Consider the following 27,022-nt stretch of genomic DNA (forward strand, 5'->3'; position numbering starts at 1 on the left):
ATCTAAACATCCTGTGGGCCAAATCAGTACCGTGGGCCTTGAGTTTGACACCCCTGCAGTAGAGGGACAAAAAGGCTAATTTTGGTTTCTTTCTTTTCAAAAAAATAGCCCCCTAATATGAGAGGTGGAGGTGGACAGTTGGGTGGAGAAGACAAGGCATTTGATGAGGCAATTCAGTGAAGCTGCTGGGAGGCTGAAAACAAAAGGGCAGGTCTAAAACTCAAGGCTCCCAGTTTCTAGCATGGTGCCATAAGCATTAAGCCAAACTGGCTTTACTGTTTGTTTTAGTTAGCAATAGAAAACTAACGTTTGTGCATGCACACATAGTTGCTGGAAAAATCCCAGGATTACAACAATGAATATAATTACAATGTGTGATCTTTGAATTTCATTATTAACATTTTTTTAAGTTTTTGGTTTACATTTGGTCTTGATCCTCCTTTTATTATTTCAGTTTCCCTGTCTACATCAGAGGCTCTTAGCTCCACACTGTTCTTTTATTTGTATTGCGGTTTGAGATGAAACTATGAAACAATTCAGCTTTTTACACTGTAGGATCTAAAATGTAGTTGTTTATTTCTAGCCAGGTTGCACAGGAAATCCTTAATTTGTAAGCTGATGTTTGGTTCTTTGTGCTAGAAACTCTTAAATTGTATCCAGCGTTCTCTTACTATTAAAACTACTGAAACTAAGGGCTGAGGCATGGGCACAAATTGTTGCATTCTGACTTATTCACTTTTTTTTTTTCAGGAGAGAAAATTCTGCAATCATACCCAGTGAGTGGATAAACAGTTTGTTGCTTCAGAGCAGCTACCATAGAGAGCAATTTAAAATGTTGTCTAGTGCAGAAGCTGTTTCATGTGGACATATTTGATATACCTGGAAGTTTAGCACTTGGCTGCATGGCTTTGATGATAAGATAATGTGTATGGTAGATAATTTTTATGTTGCTCTCCAAAACTCTAAATAAAGTGGTGTATTCTCCTGCCATTAGGTGTACAGTTTTGGGGTATGAGCATGTATTACTTTTTTACTTCGTTTTGTTTATTGTTATATTTGGTGCTAAAACAACAACCATTACTTCTTGGGATGAGTTTCATAAAAGTCTGAACTGGAATGTGTTCTGATAGGGCAATAATCCTGTCTGTGCAAAGAAACTATAAAAATGGAACTTTTTCTCCTTGCATCTGCACAAAACTTATGGATGGCAGTCCCAACAGCAATTAGATACTAAATCACCTGGTTCTTCTTTTCACAAAATTGGTTTTTATTGGGAGCTATTCCTCTTGACAATGTTACTGACAGAAGAAGATTCTATAGCACTCATTTTGATGTTCCTCTTCCCGATGAACAGCTTTCAGTCTATTCTTTCATGTTCTTTTCCCATCCCCTTCTCTTTTTAATGTGCTTATCACACTGTAAGCTTGGGAGGAAGAATTGGGTTTGTACAGTGTCAAGAAAGATTCTAGTCCTCACAGGCTAGTCATGTGAGTTAGATGCAGCACCACAACTGTTTTGTGAACATTTTAAAGACCAGAAAAAAATTACCCAAGAATATTTTTTTTTTGTGGCTCACAGACACTTCATCAAATGCCTAGAACATTGTGCAGAGAAAGATACATTTTCCTTAAGACAGTTTTCTGTGCATCTGATGAAGTAAACAGTGACCCACGAAAGCTTCTGAGATAATCAATATGTTAGCCTTTCAGGCAGCCCAAGAGTCTTTGCTGCTTTAAACTCTCATCTCTTAAATTGCAGGAGGCTTGTTGTTGACAAATAACTCCTGTTATATTTTCCAAAGTAAATGATTAGAGTTATTCTTACCTCCTCCATTCTCTTCAAAAAAAGAGAAAGGAAAAGAGCAGAGAACAGACATTCTTATAATAAAATTGTATTGCAACCACCACTCAAGATAACTGTGTGTGTGTGTGTGCGTGCACACACACACACACACACACACACACACACACACATATATTCAGACTAATAAATTGCTCGTTACAGAGATTCAGCAAATATGTATTGTAAAAAGACTTTGGAAAGTATACAGAAAATACTTATTGGACCTATTTGTGCAGCAGCATGCCCAATAAAATATACTGGTGGCTCTGGCGGCTCTGGCAGTATATAACCACATTAACTAGATTAAAACGTAATATATATTTATTATATTTATACTTTTGGCATGGAGACTATATCCATATCATCCAGAAAATACCTAGTTTCCTACCAGCCCTTGCACAACAAGAACATTTGCTAAGTTTTATATGCACTACCAACCTCTTTCTTTCTAGCTAGGCAGGCTAGAATAATATGGACCATGCCTAGATCACGACTTTTTAGCAACTGCTCGTCTTTAGCTTTTTTTCCTTGGAAGAATATTTCTGGAAACTGCAGTTGGTTCGTTGGGTAAGATCAGCTGATAATCAAGGACACCTCTGCAGAAAGTGGCATTTAAAAAACGAAAAGAATTGACTGTGACTATAGATTTCCCAGGTTTGATAGGAGCAAAGACACTGCTGTCAACTGTCCTATGTGTAAGAACATGTAAGCCTGGCAGGCTTTTAAAAAACTTTGCATTGGAAATGCAGCAAATGATATTTGGCTGAAGAAACTGGCAGATGCAATGCAGTCCCTTGTTTATAGTGGTATCACAATTTTGCTTTTTAAACAGTTCATAGAATATTTTTATTATCCAAATGTTCCTGGTTTTGACTTTGTCTTATTTCCCCTAAGGGCATTTTCTCTTAATAAATTGCACTCCTGCTGGTTTTATCCCCAAAGCTCCTATCGAATCACCTCAGGGATCATTGCCTTTTATGTCTATCCTTGGGAATCCGGGAGTGGGGGGGGGGGGGGCTTTGAAGGTCATTCTCTGGTAGCCTAGCTAACTTACCTTAACAGAGTAGTAGCTACTGAGAAAAGGGCTCTTCCAGTATCTCGATTATTTAACTATTTACTCATTTACTTGTAGCATTTATTTATCACCTCAATCAAGTAAAACTCTTAATGATTTGCCATTTCTAAAATTAATAGGTTGTATTTCCACTATCTATATCCCACCACAAGTCATCCAGTGTAATAACTGCTATGGTTTCTATCCCATTCCTGAATCCAAATTGTGATGTGTTCATATCCTCTAGAACTCTCTGAAATCGGTGCCCTGTAAAAGTGAATCCTAAAAATAAGTTGGCAATTTTCATTTTTATTTATTTAATTTATTTATTAAATTTGTTTGCCGCCCATTTCATTGTGAGTTAGAGTTTTTCCATTAGCATTAGCTCCAAGACTGAATTTTTGAATGGCTAACCAACATCTTTTCCAAAGCTGTCCCTCTTTCTTTCTCTAAAAAGAAGGATTGACTACCAGCTGTATCTAGCTTCTTGTCCCCTTCTTGGATGTTTTGACTGATCTGGTTGGGCAGAAATCTAATCCATATATGAGAGAGCTAATGCTGCAAATTTTTTCTTGACATTCATAAATTCAAAAATTTATCAGGTAATAGTATAAAATGTTATCTGTGTCTTGTAAGCAATTTCTGTCCCTCAGGTTTCTAGCTTAGAATGAACTTATGTGATTTTATTGATGAAATAAGAGAACAGTTTGGGATAAAATAAGAGAACAGTTTGGGATAATGATTAAGGCTCCAAGTAAAAAACCAGAAACTATGTGTTCTAGTCCTGCCTTAGGCACGAAACTAACTGGGTGACTTTGGGCCAGTCACTCTCTCTCAGCTTTAAGAAGTAGTCAGTGGCAAACCATTTCTAAAATCTTGCCAAGAAAACTGCAAGGATGTGTCTATGCAGTCTCCAAGAATTAACATGGACTCCAGATGTCTCTCTACCTGCTTCATTTCTCAGAGGTCCTTGGAAATGCCAATAAATAAACCTGGGTTTGCTATGAAATCTAGGTCCACCTGGAAAACACAGTCTGTCCCGTTCTTTCAGTAGGAATACAAGCAATGATTTATTTATCCAAAGCACATTTCAACCAGGACTCAATGATAGGAACTGTCTGAATTAGCCGTTCTAATTATGGTAAAATCTTTTCTGTATATTCCTTCATTGAGGTATGGATGCTGATTATGGGAGACAGCAAGTGGTAAATCAGGAGAAAGAAAGTATATATTCTGGAATATGAAAGCAATAGTGAAGGCAGATAAGCACCTCTAAAAGTCTTAGGTATTTACTGATGATATGTGTTAGGAATATAAGCCACCTAACAGGTATTTGGGTTGGAAATATATAAACTAGGATAGACATTTTAATACTGTATCTTTAAGAAAATGCAAAAACTGTAGTTGGGTGTGGCTTCTCAAACGGCCATAAGATGGAGCCAGAAACCTGGGTTGTTTAGTCTTAGTCTCAGAAGAAGTCTCAGTGAGTCTCTGTTTCCTTCTGTTGGAGAGTATTGCCGTTCCTCCATTTTTCCTAATTGATATTCCTGGATTTGATGTAAGTCTGATACTGAACTGTTTTTGCCACTGGACTTTGTTATTGGATTGAAAACTGACTGATTTACCTGTGAATGACTTTGGACTGCTTACTTTGAACTTTGCTTAAACCTTTATTGAAAGTAAAACCCTACATTTACTGTACAGTGCATCTGTGTGCTGTGTGTGTATTATTCAAACACTACTCTCAATACGTCTCCCTGTATGCGCTCATTCTCCTAACGGGGAATTACCTCAACAATATGTTTCCTGCACTCTTGTTTTACTCTACAATTTACATGGCAGAAGGAAAGGAATGAAAGAATTACCGTAAATTTTCTGTAGGTATCCTTCATTACTATATTACCTTATGCGGTATTACAAATAGTTTATCATAATATAAAATACAAAGAAAAATGAAAATAATGGAAATGTAGGGGTGGAAAAAGTGTAGAGCAAAAGGGGAAAGAAAAAGAAAAGTGTTGACTTCCGACTCTTTTTAGAGTAGTAGAATAAGATAATAGCATACAACCTCAACTTTTTACATATGTCTATACTACTCAATGTACTGGACCCTTCCATTCAGTGGTGGGATTCAAAATTTTTTACTACCAGTTCTGTGGATGTGGCTTGGTGAGCGTGGCATGGCTTGGTGGGCATGGCAGCGGAAGGATACTGCAAAATCTCCATTCCCTCCCCATCCCACTAACCTGCTTTCCAGCTCCGTTTTCCTGTGCAGGGCAACAAAAGAAGACCCAGCTAATCAGCTGGGACTCAGGAGGCAGAGAATAGATGGGGGTGGGGCCATTCAGAGGTGTATTTGCTAGTTCTCCGAACTACTCAAAATTTCTGCTACCGGTTTTCCAGAACTGTTCAGAACCTGCTGAATACCACCTCTGCTTCCATTGTACACAAGAAGCTAGACCTGAGCATACATTTTATGAGGTAGTGTTGTATTTCACTCTCAATAAAGAAGATGCTCTGGAAACAGATAACTTCTGCAATTTATATCTTCATTTTTGTTCTCCCACAGTAAATCTGTAAGTAGCTCATTAAATCATTTATAGTTCTTTGGTTGCTTTCACCAGAGTAACTTAAAACGTGTTTTAAAGACAAAACAGTCACTGCAACTTAAACTAGGGTTAGTTATCCAATTTCTTTCTTTCTTTCTTTCTTTCTTTCTTTCTTTCTTTCTTTCTTTCTTTCTTTCTTTCTTTCTTTCTTTCTTTCTTTCTTTCTCTCTCTCTCTCTCTCTCTCTCTCTCTCTCTCTCCCCCTCCCCCTCCTCCCTCCCTCTCTCCCTCCCTCTCTCCTTTTCTCCCTCTCCCTTTTCTCCCTTCCTTGTGCTCTCCCTCCCCCACCCTTTTTCTGTCTCTTTCCAGCTATGCCTCTCTCATTTGGCTCACCAGTCAAGAGGCAGCAGAGAAGAGACATGTTTCCCAGAGAGTAAAACAGGGAAGTGCTGCCTCTTTTCCAGTGACTGTCATCAGACCTGATGTTTTCAGAATGATTTTTCCTCTTGGCCAGATTGAGTATGACTACAAGTGTCATGCAAGGGGACGTGTCCGGAGAAATACACAGATATATAGCAAAACTAGTTTTGCCTGGTTATTTCAGATGATTTTTCTTTAAATTTGTGATAAAAATCTACTGTACGTATAAAATACTGTATATTCTACTCTGTTTGGTCAAGTCAGCTGCTCGTGTAGCTAACAAAGATCAAGTTAAACACCTTCAAAAAAGTAATAGATGGTTTGAAGAGAACACTCCTTTTTTTTCGCCATGGGGTTGTCTATTCACTACATAGCTGACAACTATTATTCTAAAGCAGTGAGTCCCATAATTTAATTATATTTTTGTGCACTGAAGTGCTTCCATTTGTTTTTTTCTGCATCCAATGCCTATCACTTTTACTTTCTGTCTGCAGAAAGGATGAAAGAACTTTGTTTCTTCTGTTGCTAGACAATTCCTTTTACTTTCTAATAAAAAAATAGACTGCTTTTCATTTAAAGGGGATCAATTCCCACTAAATATGATAACATTGCATAATAAATGTAACATAATCTGTATGTGTGTGTGTGTGTGTGTTTTACAAATGATAAATCATTTTTTTAGAGAATTGGTGAAAAGAAATAAAGTAGGATAAATCAAAGACTGTACTGGGTAAACTAGTTGTAACATACGGCAGAAACATTACATAGAAGATATTTTCCTAATTTTATAAATAACTTCAATTTTATAAATTGATTGCCTGGGCTGAAGTTTCCAGACTTCCAAGATTGAAATAAAGAGCCAGAGACTAAACGAAACCAGTACAGTATCAAAATACAGTGTAGCTGTACTCTACCCTAAAGACTGAAAAAATAAGTGACAAGAAGTTGATTACCATGCAAAGGCAAAAAAGAAAGAGATTTAAATCCTGGATAAATATAGATGGTAGACTGGATTGCTAGATTCTGCAGAAGCAAATCAGATATTTGCCACTATTGAAAGCAAATCACTAGTCAGCCTTTTTTCTTTTTTCTTGACTTTCCCATCATTAGTTCATGACTGCTGGTTGAATTTCTAAATAAAGGTATATTTATGATTAAATAAAAGACATTGATGTTAGAGTTTCTTCTAGAAACACTAATATCAATGTTTTTTAATTTAATCATTACATATTTTTGTAAACTCAACAAAAATAGATAGCCATTGTCTCCTGAATTCTGCAGTCGTGCAGGTAGGCAGTGGTGTTAAAAGATAACTTGGCTTCCAATTTTAGCAGGCAGAAAAAGGCTGGCGTAGTCTGGAAGAGTGAAATATATGTTGCATTTCATTTACGTACTCCTTCCATCCTCTTTTCCTACTTGGAAGAGGAGTCTAGTTCCTATTCTGAATTACTTTCCTTTCAAAACATTCAGCTTTTGTATTCATCAGCGTTTGGCTAGCTGCATTTCATTGTTAAATCAATTTCAATAAAGCACATGGGGCTTTATTTTCCTATTTTCAAAATAAGGTAATTTGAAAGAGCTCTGATGAGACTTTTTCAATAATAATAATTTAAAATAGAAGTGACCACTATTTTACCTTTCATATTAAAGGTAAAACTAAGTCTTAGGTTTAGAAATATGGAATGCCACTGAGTGCTGAACCACTTAAAGTTGCAGAGAAGAGAAATGAATAAATGTCCTACAATACAAGTAAAATATTTAGCGACATCTTTTTCCCTTTTGATGGACCAAAAGGATCCATCAAATATTTGGAAACCTCATTCATACTACAGTACAGCCTATGAGAAAATGTACTATAAATAAGCAGTCACAGTTTGCCAACTACAGACTTTTATTTAATTTAGGGAATAACACCTAAGGTTATTTTATAGTAGTGATTAGTTTTGTGTTCTATCCAGTGACACTACAATGATGTTATAAAGCTATTAAGGGTCAGATCAGTGCCTGGATTACAGAGCTTGTTTCCTATACTTATATATCCCTGAAAATTCTCCCCTACACTGTTTTAGAGGAGAAAAGAACAAGGCCACAATAATTCCCCTATATATATAAAACCTTTAGATCTGAATACTTCTTATAGCGATTCTCGTATTAAGTACATCTGTCAATGGGAAAGCCAAATTCGCTTAACAGCTGTATTACTAACTCTTTTAGAAGTATGTATGTTGGAATATTTAACAATCCTGTTTTAATTCTGTATCAAATAAATAGCTTTCTCTTCCATTCCTTCTCAAGAATTGAGCTGCTGTTCTATCTCATTCCAAGTCTACCTAATGTTTCTCCTTTCTGTTCCAAATTGGTTTTTTGTATGATGTTTGAGTCTCGACATCTGATGCATTTTCAGAAAGATCACATATGAACAGACTTTCCACATTCTCCAATAGACCTATATATTCTGAATGATGGCAGAATACATAGAAATACAGTTCTAAAGCTAGTTCTATAAGTTGCTCATAAGCTTAGGAAACAGTAAGAGTAACAATTATGTTATTTAATTTATTTTGAGAGAACTGATATGACAGATCAGAAAAGATATTACCAAACTTACTAAATCTTAAGTATAAACATGCCTTGTCAAATAATCTATTAAAGAGGAGCCTTTTCATAACAGTTTTGCTCAAGTATAACCCCCCAAATAATACAAAGTTGCATAAAAGAAATGCAACCAGACCATACAGGATGCAATAAAATGTTTTGAGAAGTATTTTACTCATAAACTTAACAGTAAGATAATAATGATGCAATAAAAATCCCAAGATACCACTGGATGGTCTGTTGGATGGTAAAGAAAATATGAATTTTAAGATATGACAAAAATATTGCAGACAAACTGAATGAATTGCTTGGGTCTCTATTCAGTACAGATTGTATAGATCAGGAGTGTCAAATTCAATTTCATTGAAGGCCGCATCAGGGTGGTTTTTCACCTTGGGGGGCCAGGTTGGGCATCACCAGGGTGGGTGTGGTCAGCTCAACATCACTTGTGTCGGGGGCACCTGTGGTTGCCAAGTGCTCTGCAAGTGAAAATAGGCTCCCAAGCTCCGTTTTCGGCTACGATGTCCTCCTGCAACCCTCTGCCAGTGAAAATGGAGCTCGGGAGGGCCACCCACGGCCCTCCCGAGCTCCATTTTCACTGGAAGAGGCACCATGGGTTGGTCCTTTGCTGTTTCCAGGGTCACCCCATGGGCCAGATCTAAACACCCCAGGGGCCAGATTTGGTATAAATCTCGTGGTATAGATAGAATACCTCAAGTGATACTGCATAACAAATAACTGGGTGCCCAGTTTGACTGGGTAATCATATGGGAACTATGTTTTAGAAAATGCAAAAGTAAAAAAAAGGGGGGGGAGAAAATGCTTTAAGGAAAGAAAGGAGAAACTTTGCCTCTGGAAATACGGAATGGGAATGTATTAAGAAGGTTCTTCAGGAACTGAAATATCTTAAGAACTAAAAAGAGCTATACTGATCAGGCTAAGTCTTGTTAATCAGCATTCTGTTTGCCTCCTGATGACTCTGTTTGAAAACAGTAGTCCTTTCTCATTATAGTTCCACTAATTGTACTGCACTTTGAACATATACATTTTGTAAACTCGCTAATGGATAATGAACAGTGAAAGGAGTCACACAATAATTCGAGCTGTGGAATACCTGTGCAGTTTCCTAGATAATTGGCTTCTTATATTGCCTTATCAAACATAGGCTGACAGGTCTTGCAGAAAAATATTATATGTATTTCGTATTCAAAGTAGTCCTCGACTTACAACAGTTTATTTAGTGACTATTTGAAGTTACAATGGCCTAAAAAAGTTGACTTATGAATGTTTTTCACATTTACGACCATATCAGCATCCCCATGGTTACATGATCAAAATCCAGATGCTTGGCAGCTGACTCATATTTATGATGGTATCAGTGTCCTGGGGTCATGTCGTCACTTTTTGCGATCTTCTTGACAAAGCAAACTCAATTGGAAAGCCAGATTTGCTTAACAACCATATTATTAACTTAACTGCAGTGATTCACTTAACAGCTGTGGCAAGAATGGTGGTAAAATGGGACAAAACTCACCTCACAAATGTTTTGCTTAGCAACAGAAATTTTGGAGTCAATTGGAGTCAATTAAATCATAGGTTGAGGATTTCTTATATTTACTTTGTGCAGCACCAAGATGGGCTTACAAGAAAGAACCATTTGACATTTGATATTTTGAAGGTCAAGTTTTAAAAACTATACTCTAATTTGAAGATATTTTGGAATATGTACATGTTCTTCATATATTTTCTTCCAAAGAACATAACTGTAAAAAAAAAAAACTAAACAGGGAGGCTATGCCTATGTCTCATTTCTGCTCTAATAAAATCAATGCAGACAAAATGAGAGCTCCCCAACTTTTCCCTTAATTTGGTCTCACACTTTTTTTCCTTTGGCTGCCCTACAAAAAAAAAACACCAAAAACTGACCTCTCTCTATTAGTTTGCTAAAATATTTGTCTTTCATGAAAACCAATACAATCAGCGGAGCTAGCGTAAAGAATGCTGACCATCTCGGGTTGCATTATAATAGCAAGACTGTTTTGTGACCATGTCTACAGGCAGACTGGAGGTGACAATATTATTTACTTTTGTTGCTGAGGGTCCAAAGAGGGAATAAATTGCTATTGATTTTTGGAACATTATAGTGAAGTGTCTTAATGTCAACAGAAGAGCTGGGTGGCAGGACAGCAGGAGAGACTGTATGGAGACTGCTTTTTAAAGTGAAATGTTGTTTTCTTCTTTAAACTATTTATATCTTTCTTTTGCCCCTCTCACCCTCTCCTTCCCATGTCCCTATAAGAAAACTTAACAGGATATAGTACTTCTGTTATGAATAAATGACATTACCTTTTAAAAAATGAAATTACTAGAATTAGTGATTAATTCTGTAATCATAATCAGCCACCAGAATGACTTAGTGTATATTAGCTATTTTATTTGAGCCAATTTTCCATATATATCGGCGTTGTAAAAATAATTGTTTGCATGAAGGAATGCTGCTGATATTCTTGTGGAAGGTATTAACTACAATATGGATAGTAGGTTTACACGTTCTGTTCTTTGCTTTTGTTCTTGCTTGTACACATTACCATTTGCAAACAAAACAAAACAAAACACCCAGCCTTCATTTCTTTCCATTTTCCATGAATCTTTCCCCTTTTGCTTCTTTTATTCTAACATCAGCTTTTAATTTTGGTTATAGCTGCACTACTGTGTACTGGCACCTGCTGGGAGAGATATATATGAAACATCTACAATTATCCCATACTGTTTAATGGTAGCCCTTTTCCTTCAGTTAATCATGCACACCCTGTTCAGTAGTTTTGAGATGAGTCATGTTTCTGAACTTCCCTTGAGGCCCTTTGCTGTCATTTCTTTCAAAAGAGGTGAACTGCATGCCAGGTTTCCTGGAACTCACAAATTAATCAGAATGCTGTGGTAAATTTGAATGTTTCAGATGACATTTAAGTTGGTTGCTTCAAAAACCGTATACCCCTTTCGTCTGATTCCCCCCCCCCCAAAAAAAAAATTTCTTAGTTGCTTTTTTGCACATGGCACTGAGGATGCAGTCATATTTGAAATGAGTTTGGCAGCAAGGATGTCCATGCTCAGAAATACCTGAAGAATGGATAGGGGGTAAACAAAACATGTGTCAAGGTTCCAAGTAATACATCCCCATCAATGAGAACTCCAAGACAGGCATATTCCTCAAAGAACATTTTATTGGGACATACCAAATTGGCACAGACTTGATGGAAAACCGGCTCTAAGTTCCCGCTGGTTTTACACCCACTTAAAAGTAAAACTTTGTCACTTCCTCCCAGAGTTTCATGATCCAATCAGCATCTAGTCCAGTTGCTAGGTGACCTCAGTCTCCACCTTTCGAACATCTGCACGAACGTCCTTGATTCCCAGGGGAAATAATTTTATTTAAGGGTACAACACCCCAGCTACCTCTACACCCCTCCTCCCTGGCCCCTTCGCTGCAGGCTGTGTCAGCCCTGACGCAATGCAAAGAGGGACTTCCTTAGAGCAGGGGTCCCCAACACGGTCCGCGGACCTGCACCGGGCCGCGGAACAAGCCTTACCGGGCGCTGGTTGCTGGCGCCGCCATCTTTTTGGTAAAAAAGCAATTTTTGTCAAAAAGATGGCGGCGCCAGCGCTTGGTGAGCTTTTCGGGTAGAAAGCCATTTCTACCCGAAAAAGCTCACCAAGCGCTGGCGCCGCTCATTTTTACGAAATCACTTCGTGACGTCACGGAAGTGATTTTTCGTCAAAAAGATGGCGGCGCCCAGCTGACGCGGAACCGGGTCGCGGCGCCCAGCTGACGCCGGAACCGGGCCGCGGCGTCGAAAAGGTTGGGGATCCCTGCCTTAGAGGAAAGCTACAAAAAGAAAATGGCCAAAGTTAGGCCAGCTTCAGGGTTGACTCCTTCTTCTGATTGTTATTTGTAGAAAGCAGTTAATCAACAGATCTCTGGAGAATTTGCTTGCATCTTTCCAAATTTTTACTTTTTAGCACCAGCCTTATGACAAAGGCATTGAGATGTATTATTTTTCCAATACATTAAGGATTTCTTTTTCTTCTCTTTTTTGCTTCTTGTCTGCAACTGATATCTTGTAGCATCACATTTCTCATCAGATTAGCCTTTTCCATAAGGGTACAGGCAGACCTCGACTTATGATGAGAATTTTGCTCAACATTTCCTTTGTTAAGTGAGACAGTTGTTAAGTGACTTTTGTTCCATTTTACCACCAGTTGTTCAGTGAATCACTGCAGATGTAAGTTCCTAACACTGTTGTTAAGTGAATCTGGCCTTCCCATTGACATTTCTTGACAGAAAGTCACAAAAGGTGATCATATGACCCAAGACACTACAATGGTCATAAATATGAGTCAGTTGCCAAGAATTTGAATTTTGATCATGTGACCATGGGGATGCTGCAATGGCATAAGTGTGAAAAATGGTTGTAAGTCGCTTTATCAGTGTTGTTGTAACTTTCAATGGTCACTAAATGGATTAGATTAATTTAGAGAAATTATGGCAGAAACATGATCCATGGTTTAAGATTTTGCCTAAATGCCCTCTACAGAATTAATTTGTAATGTAAAAATAAAGGTAAATAATGCTGTCTGGTTTCAATGTGATTGAATTTAATCTCATCTCAGAAGATAATATTTGTTTATTGAGATGAGCATCCTTATAAATTTAACAAATAAATAAATATGGCTGACTTTTTTAAGTGGCACGATATCACTCGATTTCATGCCAGAGCACTAAATTTAGGATACATTTTAAAACATATTTTTAAAAATAAATTTGCTAATATTGAAATTTTACTTGGTTAATCATTGCTCTCCATCCTGAATTCACATATAGGAAAACATGAAAATATATGCTATCTTTTTTATCCAAGTTGGGAGTTTGTTATATTTTGTTTTCATAGGGCATTATTCGTTAGAGACTTTTTGTTGTTATTCACAATAGTTAAATATTTGGTTGGTAAGATAACAATTTGTGTGATATATGTAGATACAGGCAAGGTACAGAAAGGATAAGGAAGAATATGGATTTTACATGGACCAACAACAATTAGATAAATTATTCAAGGAACAGAGAAAAAATGATATCTAAACTATATAATTTTCTTTTGAGTTTCAAAATGGAAGAAGAAGTAGTCAAAGACCCAATGATAGCTTGGGCAAAAAATTTGGGATATAATATAGAATTAGAATATTGGGAAAGAATGTGGGGGAAGAATTATAGACTAACGTTATCTACAGTATATAAAGAAAATATATATAAAATGTTTTATAGGTGGCATCTACCCCCTGCCAGATTGGCAAAGATATTTGCAACCCAAAGCCCAGAATGCTGGAAATATAAGAACAAACAGGGTACATACTTTCACATGTGGTAGACTTGCCCAGAAGCAAAAAAAAGTACTGGAGTAAGATCTGAAAGTGATTAGAGGAAATAACAAGCAAAAACTTGAATTTCGACCAGAACTGTTCCTACTAGGCATAATTAAGGGACAATATAGCAAGACAGACAGATACATTATCTTACCCATTACAACTGCTGCTAGGATTACATACGCACAGCACTGGAAACAGGGAGATATACCACAAGAGGGAGCAGTGATAAGAAAAATTCTAGATTGCGTGGAAATGGACAGACTGACTTTAGAGTTAAAGGATAGAGAGAAATCTGTGTATTATTCAGTCTGGGACGCCTGGTATATATGGTTTGACAATAGAAAGAAAAGTAATACTGTAACAAATTCTAGAATATGAAGCTATATGTACTGAATGTAGAATTAATAGAAAATGTGTGTAACAAGCGATAGAGAATCAACAGAAAAATTAATATGTAATATCGTAATGCAATAGAAAATTAAGTAGAGTAATATGGTTAAGAAATGTTAATGATGTCTTCAACGTTGTTGCAATTGTTTTTTTTATGTTTTTTAAATTGTTGGAAAAACTGAATAAAGTTTATAAAAAATCAATTTGTGTGATACAAAGATAAAATGATGTTGAAAAATATGCTTTAGTTGAAATTCCAATTTAAAGGGTAAAATGATGTTATTAATTATTATCAAAATGTCCTAGGTGCTGAAGGATTAATTAGTTCTTCTATTTGTCATGTTACAAATCTTTTGACATGGTGATGAAACATGAACAAGATGATTTTTTTAAAACTATAGTGCCAAAGTACTAAAGTTACAGTAGTAACTTCTACTATTGAATTTGAATGAAATTGTTTTTTAAGATGTGCAATAGAAGAATATCACAAAGGGAAATCTACTTTACAAATCAGATTGAAATCAAATTGGTTTGTGCAGATGCATAAGCATGTTTAAAAAATAATGACATGTTTTGCTATATCCTAAAAATAATTCTTTTAGTAATTTAGTTGCAGAACAAGACTTCAGGAAATAATTGCATGAAGTATCAAGTGCAAAAAAGAATGTCTGTCTGTGTATGTACACACACACACACACACACACACACACACACACACACACACACACACACATATCTATCACTGATTCATCCAGTAAGGCAATAAATTTTCAGCTTGTTGTTTGTAAATGATTCTGTTTTTGCAACATACAGTGAAGCATGAAGTTCCATCAACTCTGTATTGCTCATTAGATTTTTTATTGCTCAAGGACTTTTCCTTGAAGAATTTATGCCTGTTGAACTTAATTTATTCATCTTTTATTATTATTGGAACAGATTATGGGAAATTGCTAAACATATAAAAATTGTCTGTATTGTTTCAAAACTTTCTTTATGAATCCACATTGCTTCTTGACCAGGCAAAAATGTGCATTGATTTTGAGTTGTGCTGCCACATAAAGAACATCTTTACCATAAACAAATGGATGCTGTGAAGAAATTTGGTTTTTAAACCTAAACCAGACTATAAACAAAAACAATTGTGTTCATGGTTGATCGAGAGTTCCACAATCAAAGTAAGTTCAAAAGGAGATACATAATACACACACACACACACACACACACACACACACACACACACACACTCCAAAGCAAAACTCAAGTGAGATTTCTTTTGTGCAAAACATTTATTAAGGTTATTGAGATGATAAATTCTATATCCCATTCTAAATAAGGTTCTGCCATTGTACTATCTCTGAAATACGGTTGTGAGGATAATGTAACATAATTACACTTGTAGCTACCACAAAGAAGAGGGTCAGCCTATTACCCAAAGCACCAGAAGGCAGGACAAGAAGCAATGAGTAGAAATTAATCAAGGAGAGAACCAACCTAGAACCAAAGAAAAATTTCCTGACAGTTAAAACAATTAATCAGTAAAATGGCTTGCTTTTATAAGTTGTAGATGCTTCATCACTGGAGATTTTTTTGAAGAGATTGGACAACCATATGTCTAAAATGATAATAGGTTCTCCTGCTTGAGCAAAGGATTGGACTAGAACAGGGGTGAGGAACTCTGGAAGTTGAAGTTCACAAGTCTTAAAGTTGGCAAGGTTGGACACCCCTGGACTAGAAGGTTCCTTCTACCTCTGTTCTGTAAATATCAAAAGAAGAAAATATCTGTTCTGTAAATATCAAAAGAAGAAAATATCTGAAAAAAATGTGTTAATATAAAAATATAAAAGAAATGAATCAAATTAAAGTGTGTGTCTGTGTGCGTATAGTGGTAATTTGTATAAAACACATCTAAAACACATCTAAAATCTGTAATGTATTTTCAAACTGCATCAATGTAATTCAATTTTAAGTCAACTAATTCTTTCAGATGATTTACTGTACACTAAAATATTTTTATTTCTATAACACTTTCTCTAGTTTAGAGACTAATGAAGGGTTGTTTATTTGCTTTCTCTGGGGAAATGAATATATTAAAACTAGACATAGCCTCCAAAATATAACCTGCATGTTTCTCCACAGTGTCTCAGCAGAGGAATTTTAATTATTTGCTATTCTATGTTGGCACATTCCATTTCCCTCGATTTTAACAAAGAACAGAAATTTAAAATGCCATATTCTTCCCAATGTAATGCCAATATACCATATAGACAATAGGCATAGTTCTAAGATGCTGGTGCTAAATATATTAGTTTTTTTTAAAAAAAATCGTGGATTTTGCTTTTAATTTTATCTGTGTGCTGTAGCCCAAAACATACATACATATGCTTAGAAAATGTGCATAACTTCAGACATTAAAAGAAATATGTAAGATGATCAAAATACTCTTGGAAAATTGTATGAAGCTTGATAAACCTAATATTTCCTTAATTTCCTTGGTATGATTCAGTAAGTGTAAATTCATTGCTGGAGATTAGTAGAATGAAGCTTAGTAGAACTATTTCAGACAGTTGTGGTTATAATGATCTGTATGGGACATGTAGCAATACAGCTGATTGACAGTAGACATCCCTTTCCATTAGTAAAATATTGGATTAGAAAGTAAGGAATTCATGATTGCAAAAGAAAGAGATAATTAACATGATTTGGGAATAATTTAACATTTTAAAGATAGTCTACCCCAGCTACTCTATGGATCTATTAGATTTCTAGTGAGTCGATGGGGCATTTCCCAACAATCCACAGATGCATCATTTAAGTACATGGTTAACTTTGGGAATATAGAAGCAATGGAAGTGCTGGATGGGATTGCTACTGAGAGGTCTCCCTCAATCATCAGGGCATAGACCAGGTCCAAGGATACAAGTATGGGTCCTGAAGCAGTCTGGTTTTGAAGGCAGGCAAGTCAAGGTAGAAACACTTTCGTTGTGCAAGAAGCTTCCCAAATGTCCTTTGTGTGCTCTGTGCTCAGATCTGTATTCTCCGAAGCTGGGAGGAGGTTCTACAGTAGGCCCAGCCCCTCCTCTTCTGCTCCTTGTAGTTGACTTGAATGTACAGAGAGTATTTACACCAAGATAAATTCCTTGTGTGTCCAATCACACTTGGCCAATAAAGTATTCTCTTCTCTTCTCTTCTCTTCTCTTCTCTTCTCTTCTCTTCTCTTCTCTTCTCTTCTCTTCTCTTATTCTATTCTATTCTATTCTATTCTATTCTATTCTATTCTATTCTATTCTATTCTATTCTTCTTCCATGTCAGTTTCAGTAGGATTGACAAAGCAGCATTCATTTGCACAATAAATATGTCTTCAGGTTATTATCCAAGTGGCCTTGTTTTGGGTTATTTAGATATTGTTAGGGAGTAATAGGTCTGAAGAAGTTCTAGCAGGACTTTGTGAAATTTTCATCAAGCATTTTGTAGCAGAAATAGCAACTCACAGTTAGAAAACAAGAAGAATCTAGTGAGATGACAGAGGAATCATTTGGAATTCAGAAACTCAGATTATCAACTAGAAAGCCCACTATTCACATTATCAACCAAGGTCACTATTGCCCAGATACTTGTTACTTTTGAAACCACCTGATCCAGGCTAAGAATTTTGCCTTCAAGATTTCAAGGAAGCTTATGTTTAACAACATTCTGGGTGACAGCCCTGTCACCCTGGAATAGTGAAATCCAAAATTAAGGTGAAAGTTTACCTGCTAAACTTCAGAAAATCACTAGAAAGGGTAATTTTCCAATGAACTTTCAAGTCAAACTGTGGTACTTAATAGAATTAGTTGGGGTCATAAAAATTGGTATTCTGTTTGACATATTTTATGGTTTGATTGTTTGAACATACATTGCCTTGAATCATTGAAGTAGGCTACATTACATACACACACACAAACACACACACGCAAGGAACATTTACCAGAGAATATGATGCATAACATAACTGTCTAGAAAAACAAGTATCAAGAAATAATTTATGGTTCAACTAAGAAGTTGAAGAGATATGCCAATGTAATTGCTAAAATAATGCCTGGGTAATTTTAACAATTTGTGATGTATATTTTACATACTGATCACTCTGAAAGAAAAAGCTAGAGACAAATTAAAATGTGTAATTAAAGCATATTTAATGGCAGGAAGAAAAGCATAATAAATGCCCAACATATACCCTCAATTTTATCAAGCAAGACGTACTTACCTGACCATGTTTTGCATAAATAAAATATATTTTTTTCTAGCCACAAAGGGACATAGAGATAGACCTAGACAACTCTTCCTTGTTAATCTGATATATGAAAAGATCCTTCCTTATCAAACCAAAGTCTTAGGATGATGGGCCATACAGAAGAACCTCTTCTGGAGATCTTAATGTTCAACCTCATTCACAAAGAAACATTTGGAAAAATCTGATAGAAATTATAGCTTATATCTAGCAGTTCTAAAATGTGTCTAGAATTACAGCCATAACCACTAGAGTTTATTTTTACAAGTGAGTCACGTGTTCCATATAACCAATGCCAGATACAAATCTAAGTGTTTTGGACCAGATGAAATTTCCATAGGACCATAACATTCTGGGCAATGATTTTTGTAGCAATCCAAAACTTGGCAAGATAAAAAGAACTGGGTATAAGCACACTTGGAATCTTAAAGAGCTTGTTCAAGAATTAATGCTGGAGAAGGGATGAAAACACCCTTAATATGGCTACAATCATATTACTAAAAGAGTTGAAATAGGATGCACTAAAACAGAATTCTTATGAATATGGCATCCTAGAACTAGCCAGGTGACAAAAGAAGTTCATGATTTTAGGTAAATCCTATAAGTGATTACTTGAATTCAATATAATTTGAATCTATCTTAGCTTTATAGTACACTTCCAAATTTGCTAATGTAAGTGGCTGTAAAGGCAGCCAAGAAGTAGAACAGAATGCACTACTCCACTAAGTTCATTAACAAGTATTTAATTGGAGTTGTATATGGCAGCTGTTTTGGCTCATTTTCAACACTGTGTTGCTAGCAAATTGGTCTCAGCACTAGAATACCCAATAAAATTACTTAATAAACTCTTTAACTCTTCTAAATGTAAAATAGTATATTTATTTCTAGGGCACAGTTATTAAGAACAATAACATAAAACAATTTTCAATCTGATAGAATTTCCTATCATCATGGTACTGGTACTAGTCCGATAGCATTATTTTAGTAAGCGTAGGTACTTGATACGCTCCAGTTTGGCCTTCCAATCCCATTATCAATGCAGTTTGTAGCCCTGAAAATTTCTCTAGGAGCTTTAAAAAAAATCTTAAAAAATAAAAATGCCCAGTCCTTTCTTTGGAAGAATGCCCTTGCGCTCTCCCCTCCTCTCCCTAAAAAGACAATGATAAGCTGAAATAATAGAAAACATCTTTAGTGTATGTGTTTGGGATGACTGGAGAAGTTATCTCACAGTTCATTTTTTGGTAAGTGGGTATTTTGTGAATGAATGCACTTACTATAATATCCATGAATCAGATAACTTCCTATTTCTCCTAATTGCTTAAAGATAGTTAATGGAACCACTATTCACTCCATTAATCCTTTTTTGGGGAATGGAGGTAGACCACAACTAGGCTGGGTTATGCTGCATGCTAGGATAAATCTGACTGTAGTTCATCAGTCAGCTATAGGTGCACATGATATGCTCTAAAATTTGAAATGTGCCTATAGAACAGAAACACTACAGTATCCCCGTTTACAAGGAATGAAGTAAAATGATTTCTCAACTGCACAGGAACTGAATTGCTCTTTGATTAAATAATGTCATCTATCAGGACCAGGAAGAACACCAGCTCTTGATCTTGCCCTAACATGCTTTGGACACGCTTTGGTGCCCTTTGTCACAGATCAGTTGCTGGTGGCATGTTTTGGGATATATTGAGTTTGTCATTTTGATTTTTTTCCCTTTTTTATTTGAGTTTGGTGCTGTTGATATTTGTCAATTCTGTATGGGTGTATTGTTAGCTGCTCATAATTGTTTGGAGTTAAGCAATACCAGTTAAATTGAATAAATAAATGGAGGGCGGAGCTGGCATCCCAACAATACGGCATGCGATCTTGGAGGTCTGAGATCGCTGCCGATATCGTTGCCCTTGGACGGTCCTATCGGATCTAAGCCGTCTCGAAGAGACGGTGAAAGTGAAGAGCACATCCTGTTGATCCCAGGGATACCGCAAAGTCCCTGGTAGATCCAGGAGAAGCTCTTCTTGCCAATGGCAAAGAGGCAGCCATTAAAGCTGCTGAAGTTGGGACAGCTCCGAAACGGAAGAGAGTAGAAAGAGTGTGCCGGTTTGGTGAGAACTTTTTTTTACTTTAAGATCTGAAAGGACACTCTAAGGAAAAGAAAGAATCTGTAAAAGTTTTGACCGAAGTGATTAAGCGGCGATTTTAAACAGGAATGTCGAAGTAATGTTTTGTTTTGTTTTTTCCTCATTGCTGGATTTTCTATATACGATCTTGTATTTTGAAACTGGACTGGTTTTTTCGTTCATATCTATTTTTTTCTTCTTTTGGATTTTGTAATATTTTAGACTAGAGGCTCCTTTTAGTTAATTCATTTTTTAAAAACATCTTTTTTTTTAAATTAATTCTCATTATATCCTGCTCGGAAAAGGAGGGGGAAAGTGAGAGCAAAGAAACTTTGTAACACTGCCAACTAGAGGCTTGAGAACTCTGCTTCACTGTCATCATACCTTTGAATGGTTGCTGAACAAATAGTGTTATCTGAGGACTAGCTGTATGGTTCTCTTCTATTCAGTGCTTACTTGACTTTGGCCTGTGCATTGTGACTTCCTTAATATTTGGAATATCACTTCCTTTTTGTCTCTACATGATCAATTATTTAAATGGCTGTTATTCTCAATTTGAGGAACAAGTGTTCTACAGAGAGCATAGCCAACCATATAATCTGCCACTTCTAGCAGTATAGTACATCTCGCTCCTAAACCTGAGAATGTATCAACATGAGAAGAACTCAAAAATTAAGAAGACATTCTTCTAGTCTTGCTGTAGACCCTGAAGCTATGGTACAAGAAGAGATGTTGTAACAAAGTTTAGCATTAGTCTTTTTTTACTAACACAACATTAATGACTTTCAGTCATTATTGACTTGACTTGTGTTTGTAGTGACTGACCTAGAGGTGAAAGGCTCCACATCTTATTTCCAGTCTCTGGAGAGATTTACTCTTCCACAATTTAACTTGATGGAAAGCAATTATTGGTCAATTGATTTTCATTGATTGTGCTATGGGCCATAAACATGATAACACTCCTGTAACTGCCATCTGTTAATTCCTCTGAGATGTTCTCTAGGCAACATCTTGAGCCACAGAAAAGCCACTTACAGGCAAGGACTCACATTTCAAACACTGCAGCCTACACAGCTATATTGATATGCAAGAGAAGAGCAGGAATAAATCCAGAAACAAAGGTGTCTTAAATAATGTTTATGTGTTAAAAAGTAGGAAATAAAGTAAGTGAAATGGACTCATAGTGGTTCTTTAACACAAATTTTCTATTCACTAGCATATTGTAAAATGGGTTTCAAAGGATCACACAATAATATGGCTGTGATCATACTCTTACACCTGTTTACATGAGCCACAGTTAATTTGATTAATCTAAATGCTTGTGTTCCCACAACACACTGAAACAGAAATTAATCTAATTCTAAACTAAACTAAAATGAGCTGGTGCCCAGAGTGCTGTCCAAACATAATCAATGTGACAGAAAATAGCTAGGCACATTGAACTGCATCTTATTGGATAGGCCCAATGTTTAAGTCTCAGTTCCTCTACTATGAAATATCATTATTCTTCCAGGTCTTACCCAGTTTTTCATTAGATGTTCTATCAAATATATTGGAAATTCTTCATTATATTTTTGTTGACCAGCCAAACAGCTGAGGGTATGGTTTGATAGCCAATCAATATTTAGTTTCACATCAGATGACTTGATTAATGACCAATTAAAAGTCATTTGAGACTAAAATGATCACCTTCTTGTCTTTGAGTTGACTAAGTACTTGGATTTATTCACTACATTAGACTAGAAATATCCCAGTTTAGTGGCTTGTGCAAGCTTGCCTTGTCTATATAGGATTCAGTGCATAAATACCAGATTCTGGCTACAACAGCAACAAAGAGATACCCAAAATAACAGGTTGCTATCTGGATTTTTCACCTGCAAATTGACAGCACTTGACAAAAATGGTTGTATATGCATGACTCATTGAGCTCTAAAGCAAAGTTTAGCCTAGAGCTTAAACCCAGGTTATATGGTTAGCATATGTCAAAAATGTGACCAAATTGGTTCCACTAACCATAGAAAAAGTATGTTATATTAAGCCAATAATGATAAAAAAGCACACTCACCAATGTATCTTTTGCATAGAATGATTGCTATCTAATTGCCATTTATTTATGCTTTGATATGGCCTTCCTGAATAACGAGTCCTTTATGACTAGATGAAATAAAAATCCAGAAATATGCCTCCTCCTGCTTTCTAATAGATAATTTTTTGCAGTTGTCGTGCTAAAATTGTTGCACACACATACACATGCACACAGAGAGACAAGGACAGAGATATTGTTTACTTTGATCAAACACTTTCATTCTGTAGTTAAACCTTTTGCAGTAAACATGCATAATTATCTACCTAGATAATATTGCATGCATATACAGCAGTAGTGGCTAACCTTTTTGGGCTCCTGTTCCAGCACCCAGAAGGCAATGTGCGCCCCCCATGCACCCTTTGCATGAGCATGCAATTACCGCACCGCCAACCCTTTACCTGCACTGCGCTCCTCCCAGATGACTTTCAGCCACTTTGAGGCCTTTTTCGGCCTCTCAGAGGCTCGAGGGAAGCCTCTGTAGCCTTTGGAGGCCAAAAAATGGGCCCATTTCATCACTTCCGGTATTTCCAGAAATACCCTCTGATTCCTCAGCCCACCCTTCCTTTTACAATGAACAGCTTGCAGCTTCCAACAGGAATTGCAGATGTTATGTTTTGGTTTGTTTGTTTGTTTTGTATTTGTTATTATATCAGGAGTTGCCAAAGTCTGTTTAAAATTTAAGGGTTTAAGGGTTCTAGATTCTAAGATCAATAAGAATATAAGCCCATTCAATCTAATTGGGAAAATTAGATTGGATGGGCTGATTGTAAAATGAGCTTACATTTTTTACTATATCTGGAGGAGAAAGGTATGATATTTTCTGTATTAAAAAAAACACAGAGTGTATCATCTTTTGATAAATGTGTTTTTCTCAGTTCTGAAGTTTTTATTAGCTGCCTACATTTGTGGGAATAAAATGAGCACATATTGGGCATTTCTTTCTCTCTTCCTGTCCTTTTAGAGCAAAAAAGCTGTTCTGTGATGTAGTTTTTATTTCTCAACAGTAGTCCATTAGTTATTTTTTTTAAAAAATAAACAAAGCTACCTAGCTACTGCCTGCTTTCCAATAGAGGAAAAATAAAACAATTTTCATTCTTTTTTTAAAAAAATGCTTCTCTGTAAGATATAGCGCTGCTAGTCTCAGTAGAGTTTATGGAGACATTTGCTCAGTAATCTTCATGTTGGTTGTACTTCTAAGTATTCTGTGATTGATATGTTTTATACTTTCAGTTGAAAAGTAGGCTAAAAATAAATGGCAAGCTGATAGATTATTTTTGGTAAGACTTTGTTTAGAGATAAAACTTTTTTTTTCAATTTTAAAACTGAAATTCCTTAATAGTGGATGTTTGGGTTTTAGTATTTGTGTGTTCATTCAGATGGATCTTTTCTAGATAGTTTTGTGTGACATGATGACAACTATGGTTGGAAAAAAATGGTGAGAGAGCCGGGACCTATTTGGGGGGAGATTTCAGAGATTTTAAGGAGTTTCAGAAGCTTTCAGTACTGGTATTTCACACTTCTACATGAGTTAATCATCCATTATGCATTTTTATTGCTCCCTCCTCCAAAAAATACAACCAGAGGGTTAAACCTTGACCTCCCCCCTTTGTAAGTTGCTGGACTGCAAAAGGGATGATGATGGGCCTAAATATGATCCTCAGGCTTGATGTAAATATGATACCTTGATCTAACATCTGTAGCAATATTGGTAGCAAAATATTGTACATTTTTACCTGCCCTCCTGCCTTTTCAGGGGTGCTGAAGCCATTGCCTGTATCCCCTTCTGTGTCCAAACTTTGTATTTTGGTTTCTTGCCAAAAATGCTCTCTTTGTCCCTCTCTCCCTTCCCTTTCTTTTGTTGCCTCATGCCTTCCCTTGAAGGCCCCTTTTGCTTACTAGTTTCCTCTTTGCATTCAACACATCTTATATTCACCGAAAGGGCCACCTAAGCCTTTGTGACCACTTCATTGCTTCTTTCAGGAATCTAAATGAAAGCATCTCCAACTGATGGCTCTTCAATATTGTGCTTGAATAAATCAATGAAAGGGAACCCATCACTTCCTTAGGTAAATGGTTCCACTACAAAGCTGCTCTTCTGGTTGGAAGATTTTTCTTAACACTCCACATCCTAGAATGTGATTTCCTTCATTCCATGTCCTGTTTTCTGAGATCATAAACGACACTTTTTGCCCTTTGGTGTTAAATCCTTTCAAAGTTACTATCATATTTCTTATTGATCATTTTTCTTAAGTCCAAACATGCCAATTTCCCTCAGTCTCTCCCTCCTAAGACTTAGTTTCCAGTGCCCTGGATGCTGTCAATGCTTTTATCTAAACCTGTTCCAGTTTCTCTGAATATTTCTTAAATGTGGCACTTATGCAAACAATGTAGAATATAATGGAATTATTACTTCTCATGATCTGGAAATGCATTGCAGATGATGCACCAAAAATAAACTTATATCCTGTTCCAGTTTTATGAGGAACCATTGGTTTGTATAGCAGTTCCGCCAATTGTATAGGAATCATTACAGACACATTTATTATTTTTCATATCATGGCAGAATGATAAGATGCAAAGGAACACCATAATGTGTATTCTATAAAGCTGGGTAGACAAAATAAAAGGGTATGTATATCTGTTAGTCTTTTTCTATATGATGGTAAGGTAGCATAAAAGTCACAAGTCACAAAATCCTCTTTTTTCAAAAGCAACCTTTGAAAATATTTATTCTGATAACATACTTTTGGAGTAGTAGAGAGTTTACCAGCATCTAACACACACACACACGCACGCACACACATACACATCACAGAAAAGAATTTGGATTTTTCTCCCATAAATCCTGCTGCAATTGCCGCTCTTTTTTGTATGTAAAAATAAGGTGTTATGAATGTAGTTGAACACCGCAGCAGTTTTTATACAGATGTAGTTTCTTCATTATTTTCCCTCTGCTTTTGTTCTCTTCCTAAAATTATTTCTTTTACTAAATGCTTAGATTGATTTTTATGTGAAATGAACATAAATAAGATAGACGTGAAGCTAAAATAATAGAAAATGGAAAATATTAGTCAATTGGACTATTCATCTTTCAATAAATTGCTTGAATTGGCTCATTAGTTAAGAAAATAGGGATTTGCATTTTCTTAACTAATGCAATAATTTTTGGGAATAGCAGGTCTATAAATGATTTGAAGTACAAGGGTAGGATAATAGACTTCTTGTTTCCTGAAATAATTTAATGAATTTAATATTAAAATTGTTATAAAATTCAAACATAGCAGTGATAGTAATTTAAGTGTTTTATACATACATCATTAATGTAATGTTAAAGAAGGAAAATTCAACTGGTGCTAAATGAATGGAAAGGTTCATGATAGTCAACATATCTTGCATGTATGATGTCCTGGATTAAATTCCCAGCATACCAGTTAGAGGATATTTGTAGCAATTTTGGTAATAAAGCTCCTTTAGATCTGATGGAACTACTCACTGTTAATCAACTGTATAGTTGGCGCTCATGTAAAGGCATTTTACTATGTTCAGTCTGTAAAAGTCCTCTATATAATTAGGTGTCAACTCAAATAAGTGCTATGTTAGATCAGAGTAAATATTTGTCTAGTCTAGCATTCTATTATAGTGGTCAAATAAATGGCAAAGGGAGCCCCAAAGCAGATATTTTAAAAATACTTCAATATGATACTGAGGCTGCTATTGTAAACTTTATTAATGGTAGTTCTACTATTTTTCACTTCCAGTCATCATTGTCTGAAAAAGGTCAGATATGTTAAGAAAGGTTGGATTAATCAGAATTTTTCACAGTGCGACAGTATGTCATGAACCAGGGCTGGCTGTCATCCTGTCATTTCAGCTTGCAAACATATATGCTGTTCTATTTTAGTTGATAATAGAAGTTGGGAGTGAAAGAGATAATAAATGTTCTCACAGAGTAACTTTTTCATAGGAAAGGGGATTCTGGCAAGGAGGGATAAGAAAGTTGAAGGTTATAGAAGGACTGTGGGAGAAGGAAAAAGTGGTTGTTGATCATAGGCAATTTTGAATTCCTGAAGCCATATTAATTCCAGGACAGAATCTGGAGAAGACTGCTGAAGAATTTTATATGTTTGAGGATAGCTTAAAGCACAGGTGTCAAACTCATGATGTCACATTGCCGTCATGATGTATCATGATGTTTTCTCCAGTCCGTGGGCCATCAGTTTAATACCCCTGGCTTAAAGACTGTGAAAGAAAGAAACATTTTTAAGGGATACATAT

The 27,022-nt window shown here is 36.0% G+C and overlaps 1 protein-coding gene and 1 long non-coding RNA gene across 3 annotated transcripts in view; both read left to right on the forward strand.

The window, feature by feature from the left end:
- Positions 1-6,028, forward strand: part of LOC148132882 (uncharacterized) — a 39,367-nt gene extending 33,339 nt beyond the window's left edge. The window contains exon 2 of the long non-coding RNA XR_015750238.1: positions 5,814-6,028. This is a non-coding gene — a long non-coding RNA (uncharacterized LOC148132882). The remainder of the gene's footprint in view (positions 1-5,813) is intronic.
- The window catches only part of PRKN (parkin RBR E3 ubiquitin protein ligase), a 765,942-nt gene that overhangs the window by 33,506 nt on the left and 705,414 nt on the right, over positions 1-27,022 (forward strand). The window lies entirely within an intron of this gene.

The sequence above is a fragment of the Notechis scutatus genome, chromosome 1, assembly GCF_049901735.1.
Source record: "Notechis scutatus isolate UNSWTSFEM ecotype Mainland chromosome 1, rNotScu1.2, whole genome shotgun sequence".
Classification (NCBI taxonomy): Eukaryota; Metazoa; Chordata; class Lepidosauria; order Squamata; family Elapidae; genus Notechis; species Notechis scutatus.